Source organism: Ornithorhynchus anatinus, chromosome 6 (assembly GCF_004115215.2).
Source record: "Ornithorhynchus anatinus isolate Pmale09 chromosome 6, mOrnAna1.pri.v4, whole genome shotgun sequence".
In the NCBI taxonomy this organism is placed as follows: Eukaryota; Metazoa; Chordata; class Mammalia; order Monotremata; family Ornithorhynchidae; genus Ornithorhynchus; species Ornithorhynchus anatinus.
The window spans coordinates 20,383,617-20,402,685 of record NC_041733.1 but is presented as its reverse complement, the minus strand read 5'-3'; the positions used below and the strand labels follow the sequence as shown (position 1 = coordinate 20,402,685).

General features: G+C 46.5%; 1 protein-coding gene across 1 annotated transcript in view; it reads left to right on the top strand.

Annotated features, from left to right (window-relative positions):
* Positions 1 to 1,241: 1,241 nt before the first annotated feature.
* Positions 1,242 to 19,069, top strand: part of BGN (biglycan) — a 53,927-nt gene continuing 36,099 nt past the window's right edge. Inside the window, exon 1 of the mRNA XM_003430978.5 lies at positions 1,242 to 1,468. The gene's annotated coding sequence lies outside the window, so the exon portion shown is untranslated. The remainder of the gene's footprint in view (positions 1,469 to 19,069) is intronic.

Here is a 19,069-nt window from a genome sequence, read left to right as displayed (position 1 = left end):
TGAGTGAAATGATCAATCAATCAGAGCACTGTCCTAAGCACTGGGAGAGTACAATACAACAACAATAATAATAATGTTGGTACTTGTTAAGTGCTTACTATGTGCCAAGCACTGTTTTAAGCTCTGGGGTAGATACAAGGTAACGAGGTTGTCCCACGTAGGGCTCACAGTCTTCATCCCCATTTTGCAGATGAGGTAACTGAGGCACAGAGAAGTTAAATGACTTGCATACGGCTGACAAGCGGCAGAGCTGGGATTAGAACCCATGACCTCTGACTCCCAAGCCCAGGCTCTTTCCACTGAGAGGTTTACAATTTAGAGGGGCAGGCACACATTAAATTAAATTCTAAATCTGTAGGTAAGTGCTTTGTGGGGCAGAGGGAGAGGTGACTATCAAGTACTTAAAGGATGCAGATCCAAGTACATATGTGATATAGAAGGGATTTAGCTCATTTTCCTTCTCTAGGGGTACTTTTCACACTTCTCTCCTTTTCTCTTTCCTTACTTCCTACCTTCCTCCAGTCCTCCTAGGTGACTGAACCATCTGTAAGATTCTCGAGCAGTCAATCAATGATATTTATTGAGCCTTTGCTACTTGAAAACACCTTTTAAGTACTTGGGAGAGTACAATAGAGTTGGGAAACTCCCTCTTCACTAGGAGCTTCTAATCAGGTTCATAAAACAGGTTGGAAAGAGGCACAGTGACAGTGGAAAAGAATCCGCTTTTTAAGGAAAGCAGGTTCTCAAGTGGCTTCTGCTCTGCCCTTTGAAGATTAGTGCTGAAAGGTAGGGGTGAAGATCAGTTCAAACCCCAAGCACACCCATCCCTTTCATCTTATAATTCTCACCTCGCCATTCTCCCCTTTGCTCTGAACTCCTGGGGTTGCAGCCTTGATTTTCACAGAAGCATCTGGATATCAAAAACATGCTATTAGAGTGGATGAAGAAATGACTATAAATCCAGGCAAACTTAATGAAAAAAAAAAACCAAACCCAAAACAAGGAACAACAAAGGCACATCCTATAATCTCTCACTCCTGCTTTTTTTTTTAAAAAAGTTTTTTGGCAGGTGTTTGATGGAAGCCACATGATATTTGAACCCTGAAGGGGTTTAGATTTGTGTGTGTGTGTGTGTGTGTGTGTGTGTGTGTGTGTGTGAATATGCTGCCTCATTTAGTACAGTGTGGATGGAGAGAGCAGCTCACCCTGCTGTCTGCGAGGAAATTCCACCCTCTAAAGCTTCCACAAGAACAGTTCAGCCAGCCCCTCTCCCAGTCAGTCCTGTTCAGGGGTTTGGTGCTCAACACCAAATTCTGAACAGTCTCAGCCTCTAATGTGCTGGGAGTGTTGGGAGTAAAGAGAAAAGAGGCAGAAAGAGAAGAAGGTAAGAGAGAGAGAGAGTGAGGAACATACATTTTTCTCCTAATTGGGAAGGAAACATTCTTATTCCTGAAACAAACTCTAAAAGGTATGTCTTTCATTTTTAAATATTTCAATGTGCTTTCTTTTTCTGTTCAGAGCTGACTCTTCCCAAGAGATGCATGTAATTTGTCTTTTTTTTTTTTAATTTAACTAACTGGAAGATAAGTAGTGATGCTTATTAGGAGAAGTTGTAAAATCACTGCCTAACTTTTTCTTTCTTCTCTAGTCTTCCCAATGAAATGAGGGCTGGGCACCAGCGGGCCATTTCTTTCTTTCTCTGTGAAGTGTTTTTTGGCTTTTAGAGTCAGTTTCCAAGCTGCTCTCGGTCTGGACAAGGACGCTAACATAGAACGTGACTGGTTTTTTCCCCCTTCTCTCTCTCTCTCTCTCCCTTGGACAAGAAGCAGACCGAGCCCTGCTTGAGAGCGGAACTTTTCCCAGCCGCACAATACGTCTCTTTCTGTCGCTCTTTTCCTGCATGACCACTCAGAGATTTATATCCCCCAACAGAGCTCCACTAAGCCTTCCTCAGCTCCCCTCTGTTGGGAGAAAGAAGTAGTCCCACGGGACCGTAAGGGCGGGCTTTTTAAAGCCACCTTGGCTAGGGAAAACTCTCTTCCCTCCTCAGATCCATAGTGTAGCAAATGAGGTGCTGCAACTTTTCCTGTGAAATAATCACATACCTGGAGACATGGGATAGCGTTCAAGTAACTTTTTTGATAAACGTCTGGCTGTTTGCCAGGTCCTAAACTGGAACTGCTAAATCCAATTAGCCAATGTATTTTGTGGTTGAAATGATTCTTTTAAGGGGTTTGCTGTCAGCCCTGGGGGCAATAAATTTTGATTTCTGAATTGCTCCTGAGCCTATCGGTTCAAAATTTTCTGGGAGGAAATGGGAGTTGTTTAATGTGAGATGAAAAAACAATTGGCTATAACCCTGAAAGTCCCTGGGGAGGATGACCTTCCTGGGTCTGAGGGGGTGTCTGGGATGTGTTGTCTGGCTTCGGTCTACATCCTCTGATTCTCTGAGACATTCCTGAAATGGAGAAATCTGCCCGATGCTGAGTTTCTGGTGGAAAGCTCAGCTCTGGACTTGTACGGTGAGTTGGAGCCGCCTGGCCCCTTCCGCAGTTAGTCAACCTTTTAGCTGCCTCCACTTATCTGAATCAGACAACTTGGGGAGGGGCAAAATCTGGGTGAATTTCTCCCCCTCCGCCCCCCCCCCCGCCCCCCGCGAGGGTCAAACTTCAGTGATTGAAACCAAATGGAGAATTCAACGATGGTGTGAATGCCTGCTTCTTTGGTACTGACTGTGGAAAGGAGTGTCCGAAAGAGAGAGAGAGAGAATAGAAGATAGCTTGGCTGTCTTTCAAGAGTCAATGTCTTCAAAATTGGGAGCCAAATCTGCTGTGAGAGCCAGAAAAAAATACTGCCAGGTAAGGGCTAGATGTTCTCTGACCATTTGGATTTTGATGAATTTTCCTGGAAGGGTAGGATTTGTTCATTTTGTAGACAAAGGGATGGATGGACTCAAGCAGATACAAGCTCACTGTAGCCTAGTGGATAGAGCATGGGCCTGGGAATCAGAAAGACCTGGGTTCTAATCCCAATTTTGCCACTTGTCTGCTGTGTGTCCTTGGACAAGTCACTTAACTTCTCTGTGCCTCAGTTCTCTCAACTGTAAAATGGGGATTAAAACTGTGAGCCCCATGTGGGATAGGGACTGTGTCCAACCTCATTAGCTCTGATCTACAACAGCGCTTACTACAGCGTCTAGGACATAGTAAGTGCTTACCCTTTAAAAAAAAAAATAAGCCCGCTCTTGGAAAGAGGTAAGTCTCCTCAAGGGAAGAGAACCTCCCGGAAGTTGAGAGAATTAGGGAATAACTGAAGGGAATAACAGAACACTTTCAGCCGTCTAGACAGGGGAACATTTGGAGGACTTTGCGTATCTCACTTCAGTTCTGAGCTGGGGCTGGCCAAGAGTGAGCCCGGGACATTTGGAAGGACGTATGGCTGTCTCAGATGGAGTCCGGGTGGGTGTTTGGTGAGGTTGGTGATCAGCTGGGCTCTCTGAGTGAACTGAGTTTGTGAGTTTTAATTCAAGGAGCATAGCGGATCCACATTAACCCAAATGTCCCCTTCCCTCAGTGGTAAAAGAAAGACCCAGAATTGAATGGTCCCTGGAAGGAAAACACTCCTTGAGTTTGTCTTTCCAAGGCTGGGGGAGGGAAGGTAGTATTTTGGGAGTGGGGAGATTCAGTAGAGAAAATGTACGCGATGATGATAGTTGAGATATGAGTTAAGTGCCAAGCTTTTCCCTGAGCGCTAGATGCAAGATAATTAGGTTGGACACAGTCCCTGTCCCACACGGGGCTTGCAGTCTCAGCAAGAGGGAGAACAGGTATCGAATACCCATTTTACAGATGAAAAAACAGAGGCACAGAAAAGTTAAGGTGATTTGCCCAAGGTCAAGCAGCGGGCGTGGCTCAGTGGAAAGAGCCAGGGCTTAGGAGTCAGAGGTCATGGGTTCTAATCCTGGCTCCACCACTTGTCAGCTGTGTGACTTTGAGTAAGTCACAACTTCTCGGTGCCTCAGTTCCCTCATCTGTCAAATGGGGAATAAGACTCTGAACCCCACGTGGGACAACCTGATTACCGTGTATCTACCCCAGCGCTTAGAACAGTGCTCAGCACATAGTAAGCGCTTAACAAATACCAACATTTGTTTAGAACCCAGGCTTTGCGTCTACCTTCCAGGTTCAGTCAGTTCAGTCCTTTCAGGACATTCAGTTTGAGACCATAACGCAGCTTAATGTGCAGATTTATGACTGAAGGCTAAGAAAACTTCCGGCCCGCCCCAAGCACGTCCACTGAGGCCTTGGGCAGGCAAGCTGGCCTGGTGACTGCTGAGGTGGCAGAGTGGCCTCTCTGGCCTGGCTCCGTCTAGCCACAGTTCCTGGCTCTCCGAGGCTGTGGCCGAACAGGCCCATCCCTCTGGTCTCTGCCGGGAAACCCTGTTTTGGGGTGCGCGCTTTCCAGAGCTCTGATGGGAATGCCACGAGGATCTTAGCATTAACCTTTCATAGGCTGGGTAGAGAGTTGGAAAGCAATGGCAGCTGGTACTCTGACCGATTCATCCATTGCCATCGTTATCTTTAGAGGTCTTTATTAAGTTCCTACTTGTCTTTAGAGCAGTGGTGGTCCCGATCCAGGTGGGGGACACAGGCACAGCTCCTGCCTTATAATTTTTTATCACCCAAGATGGGCATTACTGACGCGGACAGATAGATAACGGACGTGCAGATGGCCGAACGGACATTGAAACAGAGACGGAAATGAGAGGAGGAAAGAATTGTAGGTTGGAAGGGTCTGTCTTGGGAGAAGCATGCTTAGGCAGGAGGGGGCTGGGGGGTAGTGGCCTCTTTTTCCCATCTAGCCAATGTTCTACCTTCTCCTTACTCCATGAGTACAATCGCATTAACTATTTTCCTTCCAAATGGTCCATTCTCTGTTTGGTGCAAGTGAGAGCTGCCAGGCGGGGCCTGATAGAGCTGTTTGGCACCATGTTCAGTGGCTGCCCTGGGCCATTTTCCACTCTTCTCGCCACCAAATATTTGAAGGATGGATTCCTGGAGTGCTGCCTCTTCCATCTGGCAAAGGGATATAGACGTGTCTCGGGAATACTGTTGGCAGGTGAAAGGTGGTCAAAGCGAGCTTGGGAGACATGAGTCTGGACAGAGATATCCGCCCTATGCCTCAAGTTTGGCCCTCATCCCTTTCTCCTTGAGGGTTTTCTTTGCCTTTTGCATATTCTTTCCAAGAAAGAAGTCTGCTGGAGCAACGTTCCCTTAGAACTTGGAGATACAAGGGCAGAGACCAATTAAGAAATGGAGACTGAGAGAAATTGAGCGACACAGACTGACAGCAAGTGAGAGGCAGTTGGTGAATTTCCAAATCTGTAGTTCCCTAGATTTTCATTAGCAGCCTCATTTTTAAAGGCGTGGCCCCAAGGCATTACCGTGGTCTCATAGGGGGGCAACTGTCAAATTTTCTCTGAGAAATTACTAGAGACAGCCAAGCCATTCTGTTTCCAGTCTGTTCCTGTAAACCAGGAAGTTCTTCTTTATGTCCACTCCAAATCTCTCATGTGTTAATTTAGGTCACTTTCCTCTGGTATGATGAGGTAAGGACAGGGAGAGCAACAGGTCGTCAAAATTGTCAGCTGTTAAAGTTATTAAGACATCTCTTCACCTTCTCCTTTGCTGACTGAACACCCCTAGTTCCTTTAGCCTTTCTTCAGGGAACCAATTTTTCAACACTTTAATCATTCTTTTACTGCTCCGGTTTTTCCACCTCCAGTAGTCAAACTGAACCCCGTACTCTTCTAAGGATCAGAGATAGTCCAAGTATGGCAGAAGAAATATTTACCAATCCTTACCCAGCAAACTGAGGTTGGCAGCATTCCAGCAATTCATCCTTCAAAATCCAGTAGGATTTGGGCTTTTTTTTTCCTAGTCTGGTGTTCCTACCTGGTGTTAATCAAGTCTGGGATTCAGTTATTCAACAGTACTTATCGTAGCCCGTCTCACAGAAGTGTCCCCGTCCTGCTGAACCAAATTTCACGTGGAGAAAATCACTACTTATTGTTCTACATCCTCTACAGAATAAAGGTACTTAGCCCTCTGTATCATTTATCTACTTGTGCCTGTCAAACATCTTCAGCATCTTGGTTACTGTTTCTGCCCTCTTAGATCTGGCTGTAAATCACCACTCTAAATCACCAAGGACCCTGCTGATAGTAATACAGTACAACCCAAAATTAACCATCAAGTTTCGTAGAAGGAACGGATATGTTTGAAGCCTCCCTGTAAATTAATTCATTTGGGGTGAATATGACAGTTTTCTGCTCGATAGGTTGCAGATGTAGGAGGTAACAGTGTTGATGTGCTGCTAATGAAAACAGCCCCAAGGCTTGGAAAGAAAAACTAGAAGACCTGGAGAAGAGCTGACTCTTAGTGGTTGTTCTCTCAACTGCTCACGTGGCTTCCTCCAAAGCCAGTGTGGCTTGGCTTTTTTCAATGGGTTGGGAGGGTGTTCTAGCTGATAGTCCCTGAGGTCACCCGCAGCTCAATTCTTCCAGTCCTGGGAATCCAGGAGGTGAGTTGTAACCTGCACAGGGAGGTTATTATCAGCAGCAAATTTCACTGCACCACTTTCAGGGTTACTCTGAGAGAATGAGGGATTGCATGGCGATATAGAATTAGGAGACTCGTATTCCTTCGCTGCACTGCCCTAAGTAATCAGCTGATTAAAAACTACCAGCAAAAAAACCTAAAAACTAAAACTAAAAAATTATCTGAAAAACTGGGACTTCACCGGCTAGAATATGCCTTTCCACTGGCTGTGTCACCTTGTGTAACTTGATCAAATAGCTGTTAGGGCTTCTGGATTAGTTACAGAGATGTTAGATTTGAATACATGTGGCAGAGTTGACTGAATTCACCATTCCACACTTCCTCTCCCCCAGTGTAAATGCTACAAACTGGACTATTTCCTAATAATCAGTTCCACTTTTCTATTTAAGCCCAGCCTGAAGCCCGTCCCAAAGTATAAGGTGCTTTCAGGGACTTGACTACATTTATAAGCATCATGCCAACTTTGGATCCTGGAAATTTCCTCTTTCTCCCTGTCACTTTTTTTTTTCTGGTATTCGTTAAAACGCTTATTATGTGCCAGGCACTGATCTGAACTCTGGTGTAGATATAAGCTAATCAGGTTAAACCCAGTCCATGTTCCACGTAAGGTTCACGGTCTCAATACCCATTTTACAGATGAGATATCTGAGGCTCAGAGAAGTTAAGTGGCTTCCCCAAGGTCACGCAGCCGACAAGTGGCGGAGCCAGGATGAGAAACCAGATCCTTCTGACTCTCAGGCCTGTGCTCTACCCACCAGGCCACACTGCTTGGTTTGTATCCCCTTTATTGATCGTGGAAGGGGAAACTTGCTGAGCGTCAGCAATATCAGGGTATTATAGATGCTCTGAGTGGAATCAATCAATCGACCAATCAATCATATTTATTGAGTGCTTACTATGTGCAGAGCACTGTACTAAGCACTTGGGAGAGTACAGTATAACAGAGTTGGTAGAAACGTTCCCTGCCCAAAATGAACTTACAGTTTGGAGAGAAATGTAGACGTTAATATAAATTAATGAACTACAGATATGTACATAAGTGCCGCAGGGTTGAGGGAGGGGTGAATAAAGTGTACATATCAATGTGTAAGGGCGACACAAAAAGGAAGGAGAGAAGAGGAAACGAGGGCTTAGTCGGTGAAGGTCTCTTGGAGGAAATGTGCTTTTAATAAGGCTTCGAAGGTTGGGAGAGTGATCGTCTGTTGGATGTGAAGAGGGAGGGCATTCCAGGCCAGAGGCGGGACATGGGCTCTCGCATGTCGGCATTGAGACAGATGAGACTGAAGTACAGTGAATAGGTTGGCATAGTAGAATGGAAAAAGTAGCGGAGTGGGATCTGTAGGGAGTGAGCCGGGTTGGGCGGATTTCCAGGGTAAAAGGCTTTCACTTGGTCGAAGGGTTCTAGAGTAAGGATCTTAACTGTGAAACTTAAGGAGTGTCCCTGGAGGAGATTCCCTTTCCTTTGAGTTGGGGAGTGCAGTGGGGTCACAGGTCACAGGGTCATGACCCAGGTATCCCTATGCAAAGATGGAATGGAAGCAAACTGTCAGTTGCTCACATACCCCTTCTTGGTTTGCATTCAGAATTAGCATATTTGTCTATTTCCTACACATCGAAAGACCAATGCCTATGAGCTGTAGGCACCTCCATTAGCAGTCACATACTGAAAAGCAAGAACCTGGGGTGGAGCAAGTTTGACTCATTTTTGTTTGGGTAACGGGCCATAGAATAATGAGAATCTCCAAACTGGAAAAGAAGTACAAGAGAGACCTCCTCAGATGGACAACCTCTTCAGATGGGTTTCCTCCTTGGCATCATATGCGTATCAGAGTTTCTAAACGATTGTATTGAAGACACGTGGAGATCGAATGATATTGGAAATGAAGAAACAGAGGATGGGGTACAAGGGAAACCAGGGTTTTTAGTTGCTACTGCCCCAGATTCAGAATTGGAATGTGCGTCGGAGTTAAATGGTTCCATCTCCAAGGTCTAAGGATGTTGGCATGGTCTCTGCCATGGAAGAGACATTACCCACCATAATGCCTCTCTGGTGAGTATGCTAATCGAGTATGATCGTGGTGAGTCTATGGTCACAGAGGCTATTTCTTGTTTTTCCCCATGAGCAGGCCTAGAGAGTTTACTTTAGGGTTTAATATTTTCTGGTTTTTTTTTCCTTATAGGAATGTGTTTCCTATTCACAAACTGTGTATGCATACGTGACATAATGTAGACCTTAGATCTTTTTGGTGCCTGCCTGCTTTTTATTTTTATTAGAAATGGCATGGCCTAATGGAAGAAGCACAGCTCTGGGAGTCACGGGACCTGGGTTCTTATCCCAACTCTACCACTTGACTGCAGTGTGACCTTGATTTCCTCATCTGTAAAATGGGGATTCGGTACTTATTCTCCTTTCTATTAGACTCCAAGTGGGACAGGGGCTGTGTCTACCTGGTGATCTTGTATCTACCCCAGAGATGAATTCAGTTTTGATGCATAGTAAGTGCCTAACAAGTGCCACAGTTATTATTCCTAATATGAATCTTCCTTGATTCAAGATTGTTTTATCCATTTCAAAGCCAGAAATGTAAACCTGGGTGTGGTATCCGTTCCTTCTCTTCAAAGTTTTTTAGAGCCCTTGGTTGCTGAAAAATATAAAGCTGGGTATTGTTGGTGCCTGTGGAGGTGAAACCAGCCCCATCACCCAGTGCAGAAACCACAGCGAGTATGTAAGTGTTGGCACGCTCCCATAAGAATAACTTTTCCTTCCAAATGGAAATAGTTACAGGAAATTAGGAAGAGCGGCTCCTCCTTCCCAGGTTGGGATATTTTCAGATTTTCAAGTTTCTTTCCCAGTTTCTTTTTCCATCTTAAAATGCACAGTTTAGGTTTCAGCTGGAAATACCCTGAGCGCTCCTCTCCCAGAAGCTTCTGCGAGGTGGGATTTGCAAACCAGACCCCATGAACCAACTATTCCAGACCTTGTGGTCATCACTTCTTTCCACTCTTTTTGGGCAAAGCTCCTAGAGCCTAGTAAAGGCGCATGACTCACAGTCTGCTCCGCCTGGGTCCTGCTGAATTAGCTCTGTCTGTTGGAGGAGGGCACCAGTTAAGAGTGTTCTCAGCCCACCCAGGGGCTCCCTTTAACAACCAGAGTGGAAGATAATAATAATAATAATAATAATGATGGCATTTGTTAAGTGCTTACTTTGTGCTGAGCACTGTTCTAAGCGCTGGGGAGGATACAAGGCGATCAGGTTGTCCCACGTGGGGCTCACAGTCTTAATCCTCATTTTCCAGATGAGGGAACTGAGGCCCAGAGAAGTGAAGTGACTTGCCCAAAGTCACCCAGATGACAAGCGGCAGAGCTGGGATTTGAACCCATGACCTCTGAATCCCCAGCCCATGCTCTTTTCACTGAGCCACGCTGCTTCTCTAATAATGTCGGTATTTGTTAAGCACTTACTATGTGCAGAGCACTGTTCTAAGCACTGAGGCAGATACGGGGTAATCAGGTTGTCCCACGTGAGGCTCACAGTCTTCATTTTACAGAGGAGGGAACTGAGGCCCAGAGAAGTGAAGTGACTTGCCCACAGTCACACAGCCGACAAGTGGCAGGGCCGGGATTCAAACCCATGACCTCTGACTCCCAAGCCCGGGATCTTGCCACTGAGCCACGCTCAGAACTCTCTCACCCCCATGAATCGTATCCCTTCCATTTTAGCTGACGCATCTGGGCATGGGGAGTGGAGTCAGGATGTGAAGCGATAGAGCCAGAAAGTGGGTTTAGGAAGGTGATGGGGGGTCATAGAGACGGAGTGACGGAGAGCCAACAGTGGAAACCCCACTCTCTCTAAGTTAGTCTGGAGGGCATCCTAGAGCCTTGGAGGCTCCTGGAGACCCCTGGAGTCAGATACGCTGAAATTCCTTGAAGAAAGCAGCGACTGAAGACCACTCACTGCCCCGTAGCAAAAGGTGCTCAGGTGATAGACTGAAAAGAGGTTTTCCTTTAGAGTCATTGAGGGAAAAATCCTCCTCACCAACAAGGGGTGCTAGGCGCTGCCTTTCTAAATGGGATCCAGACTCGACCCCCAGTCAATCTAGAGGGATCTAGATAAATGCCTGATAGGCTTTCTCAGAATCATGACACTATATAATAATAATAATAATGTTGGTATTTGTTAAGCGCTTACTCTGTGCAGAGCACTGTTCTAAGCGCTGGGGGAGATACAGGGTAATCAGGTTGTCCCATGTGAGACTCACAGTCTTATCCCCATTTTCCAGATGAGGTAACTGAGGCACCGAGAAGTCAAGTAACTTGCCCACAGTCACCCATCTTATAAGGGGCAGAGGCAGGATTCGAACCCATGACCTCCGACTCCAAGGCCCAGGCTCTTTCCACTGAGCCATGCTGCTTCCTAATATAGTGACAAATAATAAAGATGGTGTTAATGATAATTCATTCAATAGTATTTATTGAGCACTTACTATGTGCAGAGCACTGTACTAAGCACTTGGAATGTACAATAGTTAAGCACTTATTATAGGCCAAACACTGTACTCAGCTCTGGGGTAGATACAAGATCATGAGGTGGGACAAAATCTCAGTCCCATATGGGACTCACAGGCCAAGGGGGAGGAGAACAGGTTTTTAATCTTCATTTTATAGATAAAGAAACTGAGACCCAGGTAAGTTAAGTGACTTGCCCAGGTCACAGGACAGGCAAGTGGCAGGGTCAGAATTGGAAGCAAAATGGCCTAGTGGACAGAGCGTAGGCCTGGGAGTCAGAAGACCTGGGTTCTAATCCCTACTCTGCCACTTGTCTGCGGTGTATCCGTGGGCAAGTCACTTAACTTCTCTGTGCCTCAGTTACCTCATCTGTAAACTGGGGATTAAGACTGTCAGCCTTATGTAGGACATGAACTGTGTCCAACCTAATTAGCTTCTATCAAGCTCAGAGATGAGTACAGTGCCTGGCACATAGTAAGTGCTTAAAAATACCATTAAAAAGAAGAAAATTGGAACCCAGGTCCCGTGAGTCCCAGGCCTGTGCTCTGCTCACTGAGTCAGGCTCCTTCTCAGACTTTCTCGTTCCCTTCTTATTTCAGCATTGAACTACTGCTAGCATTGAACTAGTAAGCTTCGTTCCTGCCATCCCAAGGAGAAACCTCCAGGGTAACGACTCTGTTCCCACACCCCCTCCCGATCGAAAGTAATCTCTCACCTAAAGACGATCCATTTACCAGCCGGGCAGATATTATTTTCTACTCGACGGGAGTTATTACCCTGGCTGGATGAGTGAATGGCCATTTCCAGGCTGCAAAAGATCCAGTTAAAGAACCTGCCCATATCTGGGGCATTCGCTCAGATGTTAAAACCAGAGTCTAGTGGTGGAAGTGAGTCCCCCTCTTCCCATCCTGCCCATTTGGTTCTACGGTGGTGTGGTGGTGGAACATTGGCCATTTTCTGTCTCGGAGATGACTGGGTTACGCAGGTGGGCGAAACGGTATCATACACAGACGTGTCAGGCCCTTTAGGGTTTTTCCAGAGGAAAGGCATATTCTAAACAAGAGAGGTTATTATTTTTATTATTATAAACGATCGCATACTTTTAGAAACACATTTCCTCCCGAGCTGGTCCAACTCGATGTTTGCATGTTCGTTCTGTCCTTGACGTCTCTAATCACTGCCTTCCGTCAGCTGGATTCCTTCTCCAGTGCCCTAGACCTGTGTCACGTCCAGGGCAGTGAACTGCAATGGCCCAAACAATATCACATGTCCCAGAAGGAAGATGCGGGAGACCATTGATGTAAGAGGATTGAACTCTGGGAGCTGTAGAAATGCAGAAGCATGAGAAAATGTTCAACGGGGCACAGAGATGACAAAGGGAGGAGGAGGAGTTTAAGAGGGAAAAGAAATTTTTTATAAATCATATTAAATTAGATGCCCAACATACCCAACACTGCCTTTCTGAGAGCAGCGAATCACCGATGCTAAAGGGAAGAGTTATTTTTTTATGGTTTTTTTTTCCAATGAGCGTGGCTCAGTGGAAGGAGCCCAGGCTTGGGAGTCAGAGGTTTTGGGTTCGAATCCCGAATCTGCCACGTCTCAGCTGCGTGACTTTGGGCAAGTCACTTCACTTCTCTGTGCCTCAGTTACCTCATCTGTAAAATGGGGATTAACTGTGAGCCTCATGTGGGACAACCTGATTCCCCTGTATCTACCCCAGCGCTTAGAACAGTGCTCTGCACATAGTAAGCGCTAAACAAATACCAACATTATTATTATTATTATTACAAGTTAATCAGGTTGGACACAGTCCCTGTCCCACAGAGGGCTCACAATCTTAAATCCCATTTTACAGATGAAGTAACCTCAGAGGCCTGGAGAAGTGAAGTGACTTGGCCAAGGTCACCCAGCAGAGAGTGAAGACTCTGACTGATTTGCCATTAAGTAGTGGGTTAGCGAGGCCTCGTTTCGCGCCGCAGACGTGGTAGGTCATCACGATGAAGACTCAGGGAGAATCTGCTCTGTCCTGCCAATGAGCTCCATTCAGCACCTAAGAGCCCAGGATAGACAAGGACTTAAACAACAGATTGACCACCCCCAGCTCTCAGTTTTAATGGGATCCAGACTTAGCAAACAACGTGACGAGTGACCTAGGACATATTGCTCGGTTTCTCTCTTCTTTCGAGGGGAGGGAAAAGAGCAGTTGGCAAAATGCCTGGCCAGCAGGTTTTTTTTAAGCACTTACTATGTGCCAGACACTGTACTGGGGTAGGTACAAGCTAATCAGGTTGGACACAGTCCATGTCCCATATAGGGCTCACAGTCTTAATCCCCATTTTACCGAAAAGGTAACTGAGGCACAGAGAAGTTAAGCGACTGGCCCAAGGTCACAGAGCAGACAAGTGGCAGAGCTAGGATTAGAACCCAGGTCCTTCTGAGTCCCAGGCCTGTGTTCCATCCACTAGGCCACACTGTTCCCCTGGGAAATGTGTGGGTATTTATCTCACAGGGTCTCCAGAGATTCTCCCCTTGGATAAGCCATCGGGGGCCCATCTGCCTAGACAAGGAGAGGACACTCCATCTCACCATTTACCGCTTCTTGCAGCCATGTCGAAGAGCGTGCTGGGGAGCGTGTTGTTGGTCAGAATGGCTGGAACAGTGTAGTCACCTACTCCGGCCTGACTGTGCCCCTTTTCGGAGCTGCCAGGCTCCATTCGGGCTTGTTTAGCAGCGAGGCTCACTGGAAAGAACCCGGGCTTGGGAGTCAGAGATCGTGGGTTCCGCTTGTCAGCTGTGGGACTTTGGGCAAGTCACTTCTCTGGGCCTCAGTTACCTCATCTGTAAAATGGGGATTAAAACTGTGAGCCCCACGTGGGACAACCTGATCACCTTGTATCCCCCAGTGCTTAGAACAGTGCTTTGCACATAGCAAGCGCTCGACAAATACCACCATTTTATTTATTTATTGCCCTTAACCCCCACAGTTCATTGCAATGACACGAGGTGCCCGATTAGCAGCCTGAGCTAGGGAGCTGCCCCTGAGAAAGGGAGCTAAGCACGGATGCCACTTTGGAGCGACATGATCCCTCCCTCTACAGTCTCCAAGAACTCCAGCCCAAAATCCTGCAGAAGACATTTGGGTGGAATCCTGCCGCCAGTGAATGGAAATGTGGCCAAGGCACCTGGACAGTCGCTAACATTTTATGGGTCCCGAAGCCCCAGATTCAAAATTGAAAGAGAGAAAACGAGGCTAGGGAATGCCAGCGGGAAGCTACTCTGCTTTTCTGAAACATAGACTAAATCGATCTTTGGTGACTCAGAGCTTTTGCTGAACATTGTACAGTTTAATGGAAAAAAGTTAAAATGAGAAAGTGTTACTTTTATTTCCTTCTTGGGTTTTCGCTCAGCTGCTATCATTTTCTTTACCCAACTTTTCAAATTTTGACATTTGCAAACGTGGCGCTCCCAGGGTTTAGGGTAGTGTTTAGCAGGCGTACAGCAGGACTGAAGTGCATAAGGCTTTAGATGACCTTCTTGGAAAATGGGTATTTTTCCCGTTGGAAACGTCTCCGGTGACAGCATTCCCAGACGCTCTAATAAGGTCTGTATTCCTACCCAACTAAACCACCTGTAAAACTGGCTTTTTGTTTTAATTCCGAATGTCCTCGGGGCAGACAAGACCGCCACTGACAACTGAGACAACGCCTGGCCCTCTGAGGAAGGGATAAAGGAATCCAGCGTTTTGAGAGAGTTTCTTCATTCTGGGATGGAAGATGTACTTTGGCAACTTTCCCTTCATCCCGGCCTACAGAAACACTTCTCCCCGGGGCCGGCCTCAGCCGAGGACTTGTACAATCCTGTGGTATTTGGAGAGATTTGTCACAGAGTTTTGCTGCAAGTCTCTTGGGAGGGAACGTTGGCATTTCAAGCTGAGGAATCTCAGGCCAAATCCAGGCAGAAGGGCCGCATGTCTGTCGGGTGGAGCGGGGGCCTGGAAGTCGAAAGGATTTGGCTTCTAATCCCTGCTCCGCCCCTTGTAGGAGGTGTGACCTTGGGCAAATCATTTCACTTCTCTGTGCTTCCGATACCTCATCTGTAAAATGGGGATTAAGACTGTGAACCCCTTATGGGGAAGGGACTGTGTTCAACCTGTTAAGCTTGTATCTATCCCAGGTCTTGGCACATAATAAGCACTTAACAAATGCCATAAACAAGAAAATGAGAGTCCGGCCTCAGTTTTGGTCCTAACTCTCTCTCATTCTCCATCTGTGTCTTCTTGTGAGTAAGGGAACCTTATGGAGCCCACATCTTTATCAGGGAAGGGAAGGCCGTTTTTAAATAGAAGCAGCGTGGCTCAGTGGAAAGAGGCCGGGCTTGGGAGTCAGAGGTCATGGGTTCGAATCCCCGCTCTGCCACCTGTCAGCTGGGTGACTGTGGGCAAGTCACTTAACTTCTCTGTGCCTCAGTTGCCTCATCTGTAAAATGGGGATTAACTGTGAGCCTCACGTGGGACAACCTGATTACCCTGTATCTACCCCAGCATTATTGCCATTGTTCTTGTCTGTCCGTCTGCCCCGATTAGACCGTAAACCCGTCAAATGGCAGGGACTGTCTCTATCTGTTGCCGACTTTTCATTCCAAGCGCTTAGTACAGTGCTCTGCACATAGTAAGCGTTCAATAAATACTATTGAATGAATGAATGAATGAATGAATGAATTTAGAACAGTGCTCTGCACATAGTAAGCGCTTAACAAATACCAACATTATTATTATTATTAATAAACATTTTTTGTTAAGAACTTACTATGTGCTAGGCACTATAATAAGCTCTGGGTAGATAAGAGATAATCAGGTTGGACACAGTCCGTGTCCCACATAGGGTTCACAGCTTTAATCCCCATTTTACAGATGAGATCACTGAGGCACAGAGACGTGACTTGCCCAAGATCACACAGCAGACTAGTGGCAGAGTGGAAGTAGAACCCAGGTCCTGGAACTCTCTGTTCGGTGCTCTTTCCTCCAGGCCTCACTGCTTCTCAAGGATAACCAAGGAGCCATAGATACAGACTCAAGGATTCCTTCCTGGATGGGAAACTGCCATAGGGCTCGATTGTCCGGAGAGGAGCGGAAATGTTCTCTATAAAAGTACCAAATTGAAACGTTGACCAGGCTGGAGCTGGCTATTGATTTTCGTGTCAGATTTTGAGGATTTTGGCAGGGCGACTCTTTTTCCTTCATTTTACACATTGTCTATTGCTCCGATTCCTTGGTGCCACACTAACGCTACTGGAGAAGGATTTGGAGTAAGAACAGCAGGGACCCTCCGTTGCCTCCACTGACTATTGGAGCAGAAGAGCTGTTGTGGATCCTGGAGCTGAATTAGCCTGGGGAAACTGTAGCACTTCTTGATAAAATGTCCCTCAGAAAAAGCTACTCAAAAGGGCTTAGTAACTCTTTCACACCTGAGTCCCCAAAATGAGTCATCCAGTCTAGAGGCAGAGGGATGGATTCAATGGTTTTCTGAGGTCCTTTCCAGGTGTAGAGCTTAACAGTGAGTATAGTGAATATAGTGAATATATATATATATATATAATAATAATGTTGGTATTTGTTAAGCGCTTACTATGTGCAGAGCACTGTTCTAAGCGCTGGGGTAGATACATGGTAATCAGGTTGTTCCACGTGAGGCTCACAGTTAATCCCCGTTTTACAGATGAGGTAACTGAGGCCCAGAGAAGTGAAGTGACTTGCTCATAGTCACACAGCTGACAAGTGGCAGAGCCTGGAGTCAAACCCATGTCCTCTGACTCCAAAGCCCAGGCTCTTTCCACAGAGCCACGCTGCTTCTCTAGTGTGTGTGTGTGTGTGTGTGTGTGTGTGAGAGAGAGAATATATAGTGAATATAGTTATATAGAAGCAGTGCAGTCTAGTGGACAGAACACAGGCCTGGGAGTCAGAAAGACCTGACTTCTAATCCTGGCTCCGCCATTTGTCTTCTGAGTGACCTTGGGAAAGTCAGTTAACTTCTCTGTGCTTTGGTTACCTCATCTGTAAAATGGGGATTAGTACTGTGAGCCCCAAGTGGAAAATGGATGCTGTCCAACCTGATTAAACTTTTATCTACCCCAGCCTGTCACACAGTAAGTGCTTAATACCATAAAAACCCCTAAAACATGGAAATGTTGATATGTGAACCAGTCTCAGAGAGGCGGCTGGCAGCCTTCCTTGAGAAGAGGGAACACCAACATCTTTTAGGCTGAGAAAAGACTGCAAGCTTGTAAAAATATGAAAGATCAAAAGTAAACCCTGCTGAGTAAACCCATCAGACAGCAAGTTGACTGTCACAGTGTCTCAAAAGTACCCAGGTCTTGAAACGCCACCAGCCTCCTGAGGGCCAGGAACGGAAATCCAGATTGCCTTAATCTCATTTTAATCTGCATTGGAAATAACCCCGGGATCCCACTAATAACATTTTACGTTTCTCAGAATTCTTCGCCCCGAAGACCTTGGCAGCATTTCAGTGAAATGAAATCTATTTGCAGTGATCATGTCATTCACCACCCAAATGCAGCTGCCTCTGGTGAAGAACCCAGCTGTAAGTGTCCAGCTGCTGAGCAACACTTACACGATAGAAAGCTGGATGCTCCAAGCCAAGTGACCTGAGTGAGAAATGGAGAAGAAAGAATGGTCACTGGCTGGGACACCACTGAGACTTCCATAGGTCTTTAATCAAGAGTCAGATCTCCTTTCCTAGTCCATCCTAAATTGACATCTTGGAGGGGCTGGTCTTGGAGAACTAAACTGGATGAGTGGCTAGTTCCTCTTTCTGGAGTTCTTTAAGCCCTCCTGAATTTGACCAAAGTGTCTTACCTAAATTCTGGTTAAATCCAGAGTTGCTTAACTTTTGAAAGCCAAAATTTCAGTAGGAGATGGGAGTGTAGCTTCAGCCAAGTAAAGTAACAAATTATTTATGGATAAGTGGATGAAGCCATTAGTAATGGAAAAGCGTTTTATAATAACAGTGGTATTTATTAAACACTTTCTATGTGCCGAGTACTGGGGTAGATGCAAGATAATCAGGTCAGGCACAGCTGCTCTCTCACTGTCAAGGTAGCAGGGAGAACAAATATTCAATCCCCATTTTACAGGTGAAGAAACCGAGGCACAGAGGAGTTAAGCAGTGTCCAGCTGCTGGGCACAAGGTCACCCAGCAGGCAAGTGGCAGAGCTGGGATGAGAACCCAGGTCCTCTGACTCCAGAGCCCCTGTGATTTAATTCCAAAGGAGATGAACTTTAGAGGAGTGTCCCAGTTATCTTTCAGAATGCTCAGAGACAGCTCCTCCCCTCTCACAGGAAGGCAAAGGGAGACCTGGATCACTCAGACGGCTGGGGCGGCCAGAAATGAGGGTGATTCTCTGGGTCCTGTTAAAGCCATCTGGATGGGAAAGGAAAGACGGAGAGACAGAGCCAGGGATGATTAGCCCTGATTTTTAACCAGTTAGATAAACGCCAGCCCTTTCTCTCTCTCTCCCCTTTCCTGCTGCATGGGCCAGTCCTTTCTGGGAGGCTACTCCCTCGAAGCTCAGGTTTTGCCTGTAATTGTGTGGGTCAGCGCACAGCAAGGTATAATTTCCCAGCTATTTTAACTTGCCCACAATCTGGAGTGGCCATAGAAGTCAGGGTGGGGCAGGAGGGGCGAGGGGTGGAGGGGGTAGTTCCTGGTTGGCAAATTCCAATGACCTAGCTGTGCTTAGCTGGTTGTAGGCGAGATGGGCACTGGAGCAACGAGACCTCTCATTCTCCCCACCGTCCTGGTCCATGGTGCTTGTAAGCAATCCCTTTGGCTACAGGCTTGGAAATTCAAGATATAAGAGCGGCATGAGGTCACCTGCCTGCGTCTCCCATTTCCTCTCCCCCAGAACCCACCAGCAGCCGCCCTCG